A 13,822-nucleotide genomic window follows, 5' to 3' on the forward strand; every position below is an offset into this window, starting at 1 on the left:
GTCAACAGCAGTACAGAATGGACTGGGCTGCCTGGGAGATTCCTCCCATCACTGGAAGGCACATCCACATGGATTAGGAGGTGGGGACAAAACACCTCTAAGTCTATAATGACCCTGAAGAATTAACGTTCAATATAATCCAAAACATATGAAAATTACCTTCTCTGAGGTGGTAAGTTTTATTTCTCAGGTCAATCAAAATAAACAGAAATGTAAAATCAAGATCTATTCTCATTTCCAGATAGTGGACATTTTGTACGGTTCAAGTAGTCACCCCATTTCAGATAATATTAGATAAAACTCCATCATTCAATACTAGCAGGAGAATCTCTATTTGAAGCTTTCAAGTGGAGACCTCATCTTCCCAGGGGTTATTTCCATGTTAATAGTTTAGATTTCACTGTTTTGAAAAGCAGATATTTATTCAGAAGCACCCAATTGAACGCTACATATACATTATTAGACTGTGAGCTTTTGTTGCAGGGTGAGAAAGCAGAATTATTAGAGAGGTTAAGAGTGAAAGGTAGAAAAATAACTGACAAAAGACAGAAACCTTGGGTTTGGAGGAAGGCACTAAATGAAAGGGAGGAGAGAGGATTTTTTTTCTAAAGAAGGATTTAAGTGAAATGAAGGCGGGAGAGATGATATTTAGAAAGTTAAGTATATATGTAGCACAGGAATTGTGAAAAGAAAAGAAAATGGGGTATGAATATTGGAGAAGGGTGACAAAAAGGTTTTGGATGTAAAAAGGTCTGAATACAATAAAGTATGCGGAGATAATTTAAGGCTTCTTTGTGAAAGCGGGCTCAGGCTTTGTATTAGGTAAGCAGAAAGGTAAGAAGGCACAGAGAGAAAGATGTCAAAGAAAGCTCCGACATTAAACGGGCTAGGCAGTAAGTAATCTTGAGGGGAACGGCGGTTGGGAAAAATAGTACTATGGAAGCCAACACTGGTACAAAAAGAACCAGCAAGCAGTGGTACATGTATATGAGGATGCCATGAAAGATTTCAAAACAGTTAAGATGTTGTGTTTAGAATACACACACACCAAAAAAGTACACATACATGGGGGCACCTCAGTGGCTCAATCGGTTGAGTGTCCGACTCCTGATTTGGACTCAGGTCATGATCTCACAGTTCATGGGTTCAAAGCCCTACATTGGGCTCTGTGCTGTCAGTGCAGAGTGTGCTTGGGATTTCCTCTTTCTCCCTCACTCTCTGCCCCTCCTCGGCTCATGCGTGCTCTCTCTCTCTCTCAAAAATTAACATTTTTTAAAAAGAAACATACATATATGTATATACATACACACACACAGCACGCATATATTTAGCCTAGTTAACCGGATAATGACAGCCATGAGCAGGTGCCAAGGAGAGAAACTAATTGCTAATCAAGCAATAATGTGGGAATGTGGGGGTTACAGGGGGGAGAAAAACATGCACGTTAAGTCCCACCTATGGGTATCTGCACCTATACAAAAGTTTCTATTTCCCCAGGCTTTTAATATTAAAGTTGTCAAATATATAGAATAATGGCTATTTTAATGGGGAAAAAGGACGTAAAATAAGATGCATATTAGACTGCCACTGGGTGAAAACATATATTCATGGATAAGATTTGTAAGGAAAAAAAAATTTTAATGTTTATTTATTTTTGAGAGAGACAGCATGAGCAGGGGAGGGGGCAGAGAGAGGGGGAGACACAGAATCCGAAGCAGGCTCCAGACTCCAAGCTATCAGCACAGAGCCTAATGCGGGGCTCGAACTCACACAAACTGTGAGATCATGACCTGAGCCAAAGTTGGACACTTAACCAACTGAACCACCCAGGTGCCCCTTAAGGTAAAACTCTACCCCGAACGTGAGGCTTGAACTTACAACTGTGAGATCAAGGGTAGCATGCTCCACCAACTCAGTCAGCCAGGGATCCCCCTTTATTTAACTGTAAGGTAACTTTTAATTAATGGGTAAATTACATTAAGGTGGCAGGAGTATAGGTGATCTTGCTCTCCAAAATGTCTTTTTCTGTCCCCCAACTGTCTTTAATAATATTTTCACCACAGGGGCGCCTGGGGGGCTCAGTTGGTTAAGCATATGACTTCAGCTTGGGTCATGGTCTCATGGTTTGTGAGTTTGAGCCCATGTCAGGCTCTGTGCTGACACTGCAGAGCCTGCTTGGGATTCTCTTTCTCTCTCTCTCTACCCCTACCCCACTAGCGCGCTCTCTCAAAAATAAACAAACTTAAAAAATAATAATTAAAAAATCTTTCCACCTACAGTCTCTGAGGTTGGTGCCGCCGGCCTGGGTCAGAAGCCTAGTTGTGGGGGAGGTAGATGAAAGAGAGGAGGTAGACAGGCTAAATGTCCCCAACCTCCTCCCTCCACAGGAGCCCTGCAGCCACTAAAAGCAGAGAGGAGAGAGGGAACTGTGCCTCTCTACCCGCTGCCCTGTGGAGCCCAGCATCGAGCCCCAGGCCCCGCTGGAGATGTACTTGGTGTGCTGTGGCTTCCTGGGCTGCAGCTGTGCATGCACACACGCCTACCTGGCCTTCCAGAGAGGCAAGCAGCCCAGCATCCAGCATGACCGTGACTGCCAGGGCATCTGGGGTTGAAGAGGTTTGTTAATGAATTTCATATGTTCTCACTAGAAAGAGCCAAAACTTGGACATTTTTAAAAGAGTTTTATGCATGACTACAGCATGTTCATAAGATAGCTAATGTTGATCATTTATTAGGCTGTGCAGACATCCAGGAAGACTTATTACCTATAAATAATGATAATTATCACAAAGGTGTTTCAACAGACAACCCACTGCTTAGGATTTTTACACAAAAGAAGGAAGAAACCGATAACGGTGCCTTTGGTACAGATACACTGACAAAGAAGGAAAATGTTTTAGTCAACGCACTGTATTCTATCAACCACAGAAAAAAGCCACATCCAGTCACTGATATATATGCCCCAAGACTTTAGACCTGTACCTTGCATTATAGACGTCTACATTCTTCCAGAATATACATATGCATACAATATGCATACATACAATATGCATCATAGGGTTAGTTTATCTTTACAAGTGCAACACTGAACATTCCCTAGGACTCCATAGCCAGAATGGTTCAAAAAGCCTAAGGGAGACACCACATGGCTTAGAGAAGTCCCAGGGATCTTTATATCCTGGCTGGTTCCAGGAGGTCTGGTTCATAGCACAGGGCTATTGGCTGTTAATGATGAAGTTTTAGAAGTTAATTTTTTTAAATGTTTTATTTCTGAGAGAGAGAGAGAGAGAGAAAGAGAGAGGAAGAGAAAGAGAGAGAGCGCACGCGAGCAGGGGAGAGTCAGAGAGAGAGGGAGATAAAGAATCTGAAACAGGCTCCAGGCTCTGAGCTAGCTGTCAGCACAGAGCCTGATGAGGGTCTGGAACCCACGAACTGTGAGATCATGAGCTGAGCCGAAGTCAGACGCTTAACCGACTGAGCCACCCAGGCGCCTCTTAGAAGTTAACAGCATAGAAGTTTCAGGGAAGAGTTTGAACAAGTAGTAGACACGATGACTGCAAACCATTGCAACCTCATCATAACAGTGGGAGAAACCAGAATAATGTTAGGAACAGTCGGACTTCTGGCAGTTCTAGCAAACCTACTGATAGTAGCCTTGGCTGTCAACAGCAAATTCAACCAAAAATTGACCAAAGGATGAAGACAGTGATGAAGATGACATTATTATTAAAGATAATGGTATGCTGCAGAAGATTCCTGAAGCTTTCCCACTACCAGAAAGCCTGAAATGGATAACACCAATAGAACAAACTTAGTTTTGAGTCTGGACAAAATGGTTTTATTCCTTCTAATTGAGCTTAACATCCCGAGGAAGTGGCACAAACAGAATGTGAAACACATGTACCAGATCAGAAACTTTTAGAGTATGGAAAAACCCTACCATGAAATCATTGTTCAAATGTTTTGAGTGAAGGTGTCACAGGACTTGTAAATTTGGCTAGTTTAAGAACTTCCAAACCTCTGAGTCAATGACCTGGAGTAGGCATGAAAACAGTGTTGTAAGTTTAAAATGTTATTAAAATAAGGGGCGTCACTTGGTTTAGCGTCCAATTCTTGATTTCGGCTCAGGTCATGATCTCATGGTCATGAGATGGAGCCCTGTGTCGGGCTCTGGAGCCTGCTAAAGACTCTCTCTCCTCCTCTGCGCCTCCCCTGCTCACACATTCTCAAAAATAAAAAAAGTTACTAAAATAAATAGAAACAGGAAGTAGATTAGTGGTTGCTACAGCTGGCGGAGGAGGGAAATGAGGAGTAAATGCACATGGTTACTGGGTTTCTTTTTGGAGTAATGAAATATTCTAAATTAGACTGTAGTGATGTCTGCACAGCTCTGTGAATATACTAAAACCCACCTGACCTGTACACTTTAAAAGTAAGTTTAGACTAGGTGAGATATATCTTGATAAAGCCGTTTAAATGCTAGTTTGGTAATTGTTAGTATAAACTTTGGAGCATCAGAGGTGATTTTTATGCTACAACAAAGGGACCCTTGCTAATGACATTACATGCTTTTTATGTGGAAAACTGGATGTTACAATACACTTTCAGGACTAGGCGAGAAGACTAAATCACTTCTATATGAAGCAGTTAAATATTTAACCTGTCACAAAGATCCCAGTTAATTTTTCTTTCAATTACATTCTTTAAATTCTAATGTGAAGTCTGATTCTTATCTCTTTTGATACTCTGAAGACCTCAGTTCTTATCTTCACAATATTTTATTTCTTAATGTTCCTGTTGCTAATTGTTACAAATTATCATCTGAAATGCATTTTTTTCTAACTTCTAAGAAACCAAACCAATCAGCTGTTTTTATGAGCCAATTACCCTCTTTCCATATTGTGAAGCACTGAAGCTATGTTCCTGAATTATGAAGTTCTGTGACAGTTTCCTAACACTGGGGTGTATTCATCTTACATTTTATTTATAAACTAATTCCAAATAGGTATAACCGCACTGACTCTGGTAATATAGAAGACTCTAATTCTTCATTTCCTCTCACTACAAAACATTTGTTTTGTCTACACATATATACATACACAGACATATATTAATGTATTCAAGGAGTGTGAATTGTTTTGAATATAAAATACACACAGGTTAAAAGATTTTTATACACAGGACAGACTTGTGTACTTTTTATACCAAGATTTTGGATCTCCTTCAGTGGGATTGTGCCAGGAACACTGGCTATACTTTGGGAAAAAGTTGTGGTATTTACCATGGACAGGTAGAGTTTATCCATATTATTTTCATTAGGCTATTTATTTCTAGCATATCCACTTAGAACAGTTAAGAGTAAGGCTCTCAACTTTCATTCTTTTCCTGAATTCTTTTGTATTTATCATTGTACAATGTGTGCAAGCACTATAGTATGCATGTATATAGAAATTAAGAACATTATGAAGTACATAAGTTCCCTATACTTTATGAATAATTCCCCCAAAAGCTATTTATTATTTTTTTAAATTAAGTAATCTCTGTGCCTGATGTGGGGCTCGAACTCATGACCCCGAGACCAAGAGAGTCACATGCTCTACTGACTGAGCTAGCGAGGATCCCCTATTAATTTTATGGTAGGGCTACTATAGATGCCTTTAGAATACTTGTATGCTATTAAAACAATGGAAGAATCAAATGACTCCATTCTGAAGGACAGATTCTCTAAATGGTAAGGAGGAGGAGGAGGAGGAGAAGAAGAAATAAAGTCCTGATTAACTGGGGAATAAAAAACCTCTAATGTTAAAGCAGTAGGAAAAAAAATCCCATGCAGAGAAGTATTTTTTGTGAGATTTAATATTAGAACACTACTCAGAAATGTATTATCAAACTTTCTTTTTATCTTTTGCTTTTTTATTAAAAATGTTTTAAAGTTTATTTTTAATGTTTATTTACTTATTTTAACAGAGAGACAGAGAACTCGATGAGGGGGTGAGGGTCAGAGAGAGGGAGGGCGAGCGAAGATCCCAAGCAGGCTATGCACTGTCAGCACAGAGCCCAATGTGGGGCTCGATCTCACGAATCATGAGACCATGACCTGAGCCAAAATCAAGAGTCAGACACTTAACCAACTGAGCCACCCACGAGCTCCTAAGGATTAGGAGCTGCCTTACTTGAAATAAAAAGTAATAATTTTTTTTTTTAAAGCTGTTTGGGGGATACCTGGGTGGCTCATTCCATTAAGCATCTGTCTCTTGATTTCTGCCTAGGTCATGATCTCACAGTTCGCGGCATTGAACCCTGTTTTGGGCTCTGTGTGCTGACAGTGCAGAGCCTGCTCAGGATTCTCACTCTCCCTTTTTCTCTGCCCCTCCCCCACTCATGCTCTCTCACTCTCTCAAAATAAAGTTAAAAAAAGTTGTTTGGTAGCCAATTATTACTGCTTAGGCAATTTTTAAAAAATCTACTCCATAATATCATGAGTTTCATTTATCACAGCATCTTAGAAAATTGTAAGTAAGCAGTTTCATATGTGTACCAGACACTGATGAAAGTACTTTTGACTCTGCACAAATTTATTTAAGATGGATAACTAGGAAATGGTCTCTGATGACTGAAAATTAACTACTATAAATATCCATTAAAATTTTTTGTTAGTTTTTATTTTAGAGAGAGAGAGAGAAAGAGTGAGAGCAGGGGAGAGGGGCAGAAGGAGAGAGAGAGAATCCCAAGCAGGCTCCACACTCAGCATGGAGCCCAATATGGAGCTCAATCCCACAACCCCTGGATCATGACCTGAGCAGAAACAAAGAGTGGACACTTAACTGACTGAGCCACACAGGCGCCTCCCCTCCCCCGTTAAAATTTTTTAAGTCAAATAGTACCTGAATAACAAATCACCATTCTTAACAAATAAGTAGCAAAACCTTTCGTGGTTTTATTTTTGTTTTTACCAAGCTCATAGAGCTCTACAATCTATATTTCACTCTTCCGGTCACTGGAAGAAATTTATCCCATCACTACTGGCTCACTTAACAAACTACAACTTTTTTTTTTTTTTTCTGAGAGAGAGAGGGAGAGAGAGAGAGAGACAGACAGACAGACAGCGTGAGCAGGGGAGGGTCAGAGAGACAGGGAGATACAGAATCTGAAACAGGCTCCAGGCTCTGAGCTAGCTGTCTGCACAGAGTGCGACACGGGGCTCGAACCCACGAACTGTGAGATCATGACCTGAGCTGAAGTCAGATGCTTAACTGACTGAGCCACCCAGGTGCCCCAACAAACTACAACTTCTTAACGTTATTCGTGCAACCAAGGGCTTTGTTAACTTCTCATCATGAGAAAGCATTTAACTACACTGACAGGGCACAGTACAAAGGGAGCAGAGTGACTGTTAGAATTTTGAATTGTGCCCCCACAAAAGATATGTTTAAGTCCTAACCACTGGTTATGAATGTGACTGTATTTGGAAATAGGGTCTTTGCAGATGTAATCAAGGTAAGATCATTAGGGTGGGCCCTCATCCAATATGCCTGAAGTCCTTTTAAGAAAGGAAGACACATGGTCACAGAGGCACACAGGGAAGACAGCCGCATGAAGATGGAGACAGAGACCGGAGTGATAATGCATCTATAAGCCAAGGAACACCAAGGCTGAGAGGCAACTCCAGAAGCTATAAGAAAGGCATGGAACAGATTCTCCCTGGAGCCTTCAGAGAACATGGCCCTGCCAACATCCTCATTTCCAACTTCTAGCCTCCGGAAGGGTGAGAAAATAAATTCCTCTTGTTTTAAGCCTCTCAGTTTGTGGTGCCTTGTTATGGCAGCCCTAAGAAAAGCTAATACAATGTTAAAAATATGGCAAGAATTATGTAAGCAATATAATCCTATTAGCTCCCACTGCAGTGGGATCATGCTGACTGAAACGCATTATGTAATTAAATAAAGGCGTCTGTTTAAAACTCAGAATATGTATGTTTTTAGAATCTCATCTATGACATCTTTACGGATTCTTCCACTCAAAATCCCAGAATGATTACTCTTTGTGCCGCCACTATACCATCTACATAACTTGCTGATAACCTAAGTTGTACTAGAACAAGATTTAGCAATTTCTGAATGTTTGTCCAACCTTTTTTAATGTACTTTTTAAAAAATTTTTACATTTATTTATTCTTGAGAGACAGAGCATGAACAGGGGAGGGGCAGAGAGGAGACACAGAATCTGAAGCAGGCTCCAGGTTCTGAGCAAGCTATCAGCACAGAGCCCAACGTGGGGCCCAAACCCACAAACCATGAGATCATGACCTGAGCTGAAGTTGGACGCTCAACCGACTGAGCCACTCAGGCGCCCCTGTCTGACCTTTTTTAAAAAAGTTTATTTTGAAAGAGAGAGAGTGCGAGCGAGCAAGAGAGGGGCAGGGAGAGAGAATCCCAAGCAGGCTCTGCACCGCCAGAGCAGAGCCCGACATGGGGGGCTCGAACTCATGAACCATGAGATCATGAACTGATCCAAAACCAAGTCAGACACTTAACCAACTGAGCCACCTGGCGCCTATGCATGCGTGTTTGTACGTGTGTATATATGTACGTTGTTAGAATGAAGGTCTTTTTTGGCAAGGATTGTGCCTTATCACATCTGTATCCTCAAGGCCTGGAGCAATGCCTGACAGGCAGCCGGGCCAAGGGATGAATGCTGAACCACTCCTCTCCCAGGACTGCTGTCATTATGCTGCATCCCACCCCAACCCCCCCACCCCCCACCCTCGCATCTGCCCTGGACACTTGAGATCACTGGGAGCACTAAAAACTGTTCATATTTGCCTAGGAAATTGCTCATATATGCCTAGGAAATGTGACCAAAATAGTAAGTACATGCATACCATGCAAACAGAATCATTCTTCAGTGATAAAAACCGATACTAAACTCACATTTCAGGGGCACCAGGCTGGCTCAGTAAAAGGAGCATGTGAATCCTGATCTCTGGGCTCAAGCCCCACCTTCAGCGTAGAAATAATTTAAATAAATAACTTTAAAAAACCCACATTTCAAAGATATTATAGGTTTCACAAAAATCTTCATAGTAACACAATCAAGGTTTTCTATGTGCTAACCATAAGACATCATCATAATTTAAAATTTTGAAACTCTTTCTCATTACATGCAGAAACACTACAAATTCTTCTCATCAGTTGCCTTTTCCCCCTATAGAAGATCCAGCATAGAGAGCTTCTGAAATAAGTAACATTCTCCCTGACCCAACTGAGGTCAACCCATTTCTTAATTACCTTAAGTATTAGCCAGTTATTTCTGTGTTTAGAATTAGCATTTTGATTTACAAAGTTGTAGTATTTATGTAAACATACTGTAATATTAAGAAGCTGAGGGGCACCTGGGTGGCTCAGTCAATTAAGTGTCTGACTCTTGATTTGGGCTCAGGTCACGATCTCAGGGTTCATGTGATCGATCTGCACGAGCCTACTTGGGATTCTCTCTCTCTCTCTCTCTCTCTCTCTCTCTGCCTCTCCCTGATTGCACTCTCTCGCACTCTCTAAATAAATAAACAAAAACTTTCAAAAAATTTTTTAATTTGAGAGAGAGAAAGAGAGAGATCATGAGCAGGGGAAAGGAGGGGGGGAGGGGGGGAGGGGGGGAGAGAGGGGGAGAGAGAGAGAGAGAGAGAGAGAGAATGAATCTCAAGCATGCTCCATGCGCAGCACAGAACCCAAGGCGGAGCTTGATCCCATGACTCTGGGATTATGGTGTCAAGACGCTCAACTGATGGAGCCACCCAGGTGCCCCAAGAGGCTGAATTTTTAAAAATTATACCCCTTAAACAAAAAGGGTGTATCATTTTTAAAGTTTACCTTTTGCCCTATATTTACATAAAATTCAAATTTCAGTCAAATTGTTCATTTATAGTAGTGAAGTTCAAGGGTGCCTGGGTGGCTTAGTCAGTTAAGCATCCACCTTTGGCTCAGATAATGATCTCATAGTTCCTGAGTTCGAGGCCCACAGCACAGAGCCTGAGCCTCCTTTGGATTCTGTGTCTCCCTCTCTCTCTGCCATTCGCCTGCTCACACACACACTCTCTCTCTCTCAAAATAAATAAACATTAACATTGTTCTTCAAACCATGAAGCATATTTTCTTTTAACTTTTAATGGTCAATAAAACATTTCTGAGGTTAATTACATTCAAGCAAACCAAAAGTTCATTCCCTAAAATTAAGTACCAGAGCCATTCAAGTAACTAAATGGCATTAATGAGCACTTAGCTCATAAGCTCAGTCAATAACATAAACTTATGAATAGGGCTATATACAATTCATGCACAATCATGAGACCTACTTCTGTAAACACCTGCAAGGCCATGCTGAGAACCAACAAAAAGAATATCAATTACATGTTCTATACTTAATTTACAAAGTCATAGTAATACTTAAATTTGAGCAAAGACCTCCAATCTTTGCCTAATTATTTATAATAATTTACTCCACAGGTACCGTTGCTCAAAATGGACACATAGAAAGTTATCCCCTCATCTTTTTTTTTTTTAAACAAATCATGCACCTGTATTCTCTGAAAGAATGTTCTGCATGAAGAATACACAGGTTTGGGGCTTAAGAATTCACTGAAGATCACAAAAAGGCTCAAGATCACGATTATTACTATATTATTGCCTCTTCCGTTTCACTGAAAACTGTTCAGACCATGATAATTTACAGTGCTCACTAAATAGTAGGCTTTGATTAAAAAACAAACCATCTACAGTCCAAACTATAGATCCATGACATAGATTAATACTATTTATGCTTATTCAGAGCCCAAATCAAAACCTTTGTTAAAATCATAACAGGCAGAAAAAAAAATCTCAAAATGGATGTTAATTCAATCTTTAATACAAACAAATGTTTTCCTTTTTAAAAGACAGGAATTAAGAAAGAATTTTACTGGGGCGCCTGGATGGCTCAGTCAGTTGAGCATCTGACTTTGGCTCAGGTTACAATCTCATGATTTGTGAGTTCAAGCCCTGCATCGGGCGTGCTGCTGTCGGCGCACAGTCGGCTTTGGATCCTCTATCACCCTCTCTCTGCCCCTCCTCTGCTCATGCTCTCTCAAAAATAAACTTTAAAAAAAATCAATAAGGAAAACAAAAATGAAAAAGAATCTTACTACCCAGGCTATGACCTTTAGGTATATTTATCCTTTCAGAACCTTTTCTGTGTGCACGTGCACACGCACATTATAAATATTTCTAGAGGGAATTTATTATACATGGTATCTTACAACTTGCTTCTTTTTCCATGAAATAATATATCATAAGCATCTTCCCACATCAACCTTTATCTGGATTAAAACATTATTTTAAATGGATGACTAGTACAAATCCATATTTCTGAACATTAAGTTTACATGTATATTTTTAAAGAGAGACAATACACACACGATCAAACAATTCAAGAAGTCATCTCATTCATGCCACCCCATACCTTAAACCTCTGGTTCCCCTTGAAGGGTTTCAGAACAAGCCTTCCCAAAACGTACCACTTTGGCATGTAGATTACGTTAAGCTGAAGTCAATCAAGGCCCAAAGACTCAGGAAAAGCTTTTACCTCCCCCTTTAACTGCCTGAAGGAATTTAGATAGAGGGCTAGGTCCAGGAAGAGAACTATCATCAAAGATCACTACAAAGAATATGGGCCAGGTGTGGTTAAGCTGGGAGAGGTTCTGCAGGGCCTGGAGATCAAACTCCTCTCGGGTCTCACTGTCTCTGGAGGCCAGGCAAATATTTATTTATCAAACATTTGTTCTTCTCATCTTCTTGTAAACTGTCTTTCTCCCCCTTTTAAGTCTCAGACCCCTACCCCTTTCTCCTTATCTCAAGATGGCAAATAAGTCTCAACCATCGGACTGCCTGTGGATTTCATATTCTTATGTGGCTTCTTAGTTAAATTTTTCTCCTGTTAATCTGTCTTCTATCAATTTCCCAGCCAAAGAACCTAGAAGAGGAGAAGAAAAAAATTTCCTCCCCAACAGCTGGGTGAGCCAGGTAGGAGCAACTGTACTGGCTGATCGCTGCCTGCTCCATGGCTACTACAGCTAAGAAATGCTGGCACCTCTGATAAATGTGGTAGAAGGTAGGAATTCTTACCAGGTCAGTCTTCTGAATCTCTGGCTGCAGGGCCCAGTGGAAATGAGAATGGTGAGAGTCCTTCTTTCCTTTTCTAAATTTAGAGTAGCAGGAAAAAATATCTGAGTAGTTCCTTGGCTACAGCAACTCTTGTAAAGAGCTGAGCACTCTTGATTTTTATTGATCTTTTCCCTCCCAGAGACGGTCACTCTTTTTGTCTCTGTTGTGCTGTTTGTCGTAAGAAGGAAGGCCCTGGGGTAGAAGGCAGGCATAGGCCCTAGAAGCCTGCTGTTCAAGCCGGCCTCACTGATTGGTGAGTTCATGGTTCTCACCAGACCAATGTCTGTTTAGACAAACTTTGCTGTGGGTTAATGAACACATGAGATAAAGGCTGTTGCCAAGCAACATCTTGGAAGCCAAAGCCACAAAATTGGAGGGCATGGGTCAAGCATTTAAGAACTGTTAACAGCACCGGCCACCTAATCCAAAGTCTTCTGTATTAGGATAAGCTGGTCACAGAACAGGTCACATTTACACCAGGTCACTCGCCAACCTCAAAAAACTTTCCACACAAGGTAAAACCACCACATGATCCCCAACCCAGTGGCAGATCCCTCTTAGGTATGAGTCTGGCTCCAAGACCCCAGGCTTAGCTACAGCTGTTTCCATACATATACAAAAAGCTAAATGAGGTTTTCCTTTTATCTTGTTCTAGGTCTTGAGCGTGACAATACGCTCTCGTCTCTGCCGGCCAGAAGATACACGTACCAGCGTGCGTGCACCTTCATGGCCAGTCGAACAGACTGCGTTCTGAGACCCAAAGTCACAAGCAGCACTCTTTTCATCTGACTGTGCCAGGGGAGTCTGTTATAAGGGGTCCCAGTCCATACGGTGCTTTTGTCATCTCAGCTTTTGTTGTTTTGTTAGTGTTGGGAAAGCCTGGTTCTAGTAGTGCCTGCCAGGTGTCAGATGAGCGGGTCTGAAACTGGAGGCGTCTTCGTGTTCTTGTGGGAAAACAGACCCTGTTCTCATGATACCATTCTTACAGCCTACAACAAAGGGCTTTCCTTTCTCAAACTATCTTTGGGAGTGAACTTTCTGGATTTTGTAAGGACTGCATCTTGTCCTCTCTCGTGGGATGCCTCTTGCATCTTTGGTTAAGCCATAAAAAGGCTTCCTGATCTGAACGGCTATGGACATTAATAGATGCTACTCATCAAATGACCAGAGGATGGATCTTCTGAAATGAAAAGGTTCTATAGTTGAAAAAAAAAAAAAAAAAACCTTTAGAGAGCTCTCATCCTAAACAATTGTCTTAACAGTACCTATGGGAAAACCAAATTAAAAAGTAGATACAAAGAAATAGAAGAGCTGGCCTTAGAGACTCCCTTAAGAAGATGAAAAGAATAGAAATTAGACATAGTACAAAAATTAAAGTCCCAACATAAATTCCATTTCGTAAAATCTGGCCCATCTCCTCAGCAAATTCCTGTAGCCTCCAAAGCTCCTTCACTTTCCCCAGAAAATCCCTTAAAACACCTAGCTCCTTGCTTCGGCTTTCCTTTCCTTACAAGATTCACAGGGAGCACTCCAGCACGATCGCTAAGCCCAGGGTAGACAGGTTATTCATGTAAATACTAAAGTCAGAAAATAAATTTTACAGAAACACCCAGGATAGACAATATGGCTCA

The 13,822-nt window shown here is 41.0% G+C and overlaps 1 protein-coding gene and 1 pseudogene across 3 annotated transcripts in view; one reads left to right on the forward strand and one right to left on the reverse strand.

Annotated features, from left to right (window-relative positions):
• The window catches only part of LOC120236173 (X-linked inhibitor of apoptosis), a 50,215-nt gene that overhangs the window by 23,683 nt on the left and 12,710 nt on the right, over positions 1–13,822 (reverse strand). The window contains exon 1 of one of the 3 annotated variants that reach the window (XM_039238814.1): positions 12,153–12,225. The exons of the other annotated variants lie outside the window; for them this stretch is intronic. The gene's annotated coding sequence lies outside the window, so the exon portion shown is untranslated. Of the gene's footprint in view, positions 1–12,152; positions 12,226–13,822 lie in introns of those variants that run through there. 3 annotated transcript variants of the gene reach the window in all.
• On the forward strand, positions 2,636–3,855 carry LOC120236169 (annotated as a pseudogene).

This window comes from Hyaena hyaena, unplaced genomic scaffold (genome assembly GCF_003009895.1).
Source record: "Hyaena hyaena isolate Hyena2069 unplaced genomic scaffold, ASM300989v1 scaffold_147, whole genome shotgun sequence".
Taxonomy (NCBI): domain Eukaryota; kingdom Metazoa; phylum Chordata; class Mammalia; order Carnivora; family Hyaenidae; genus Hyaena; species Hyaena hyaena.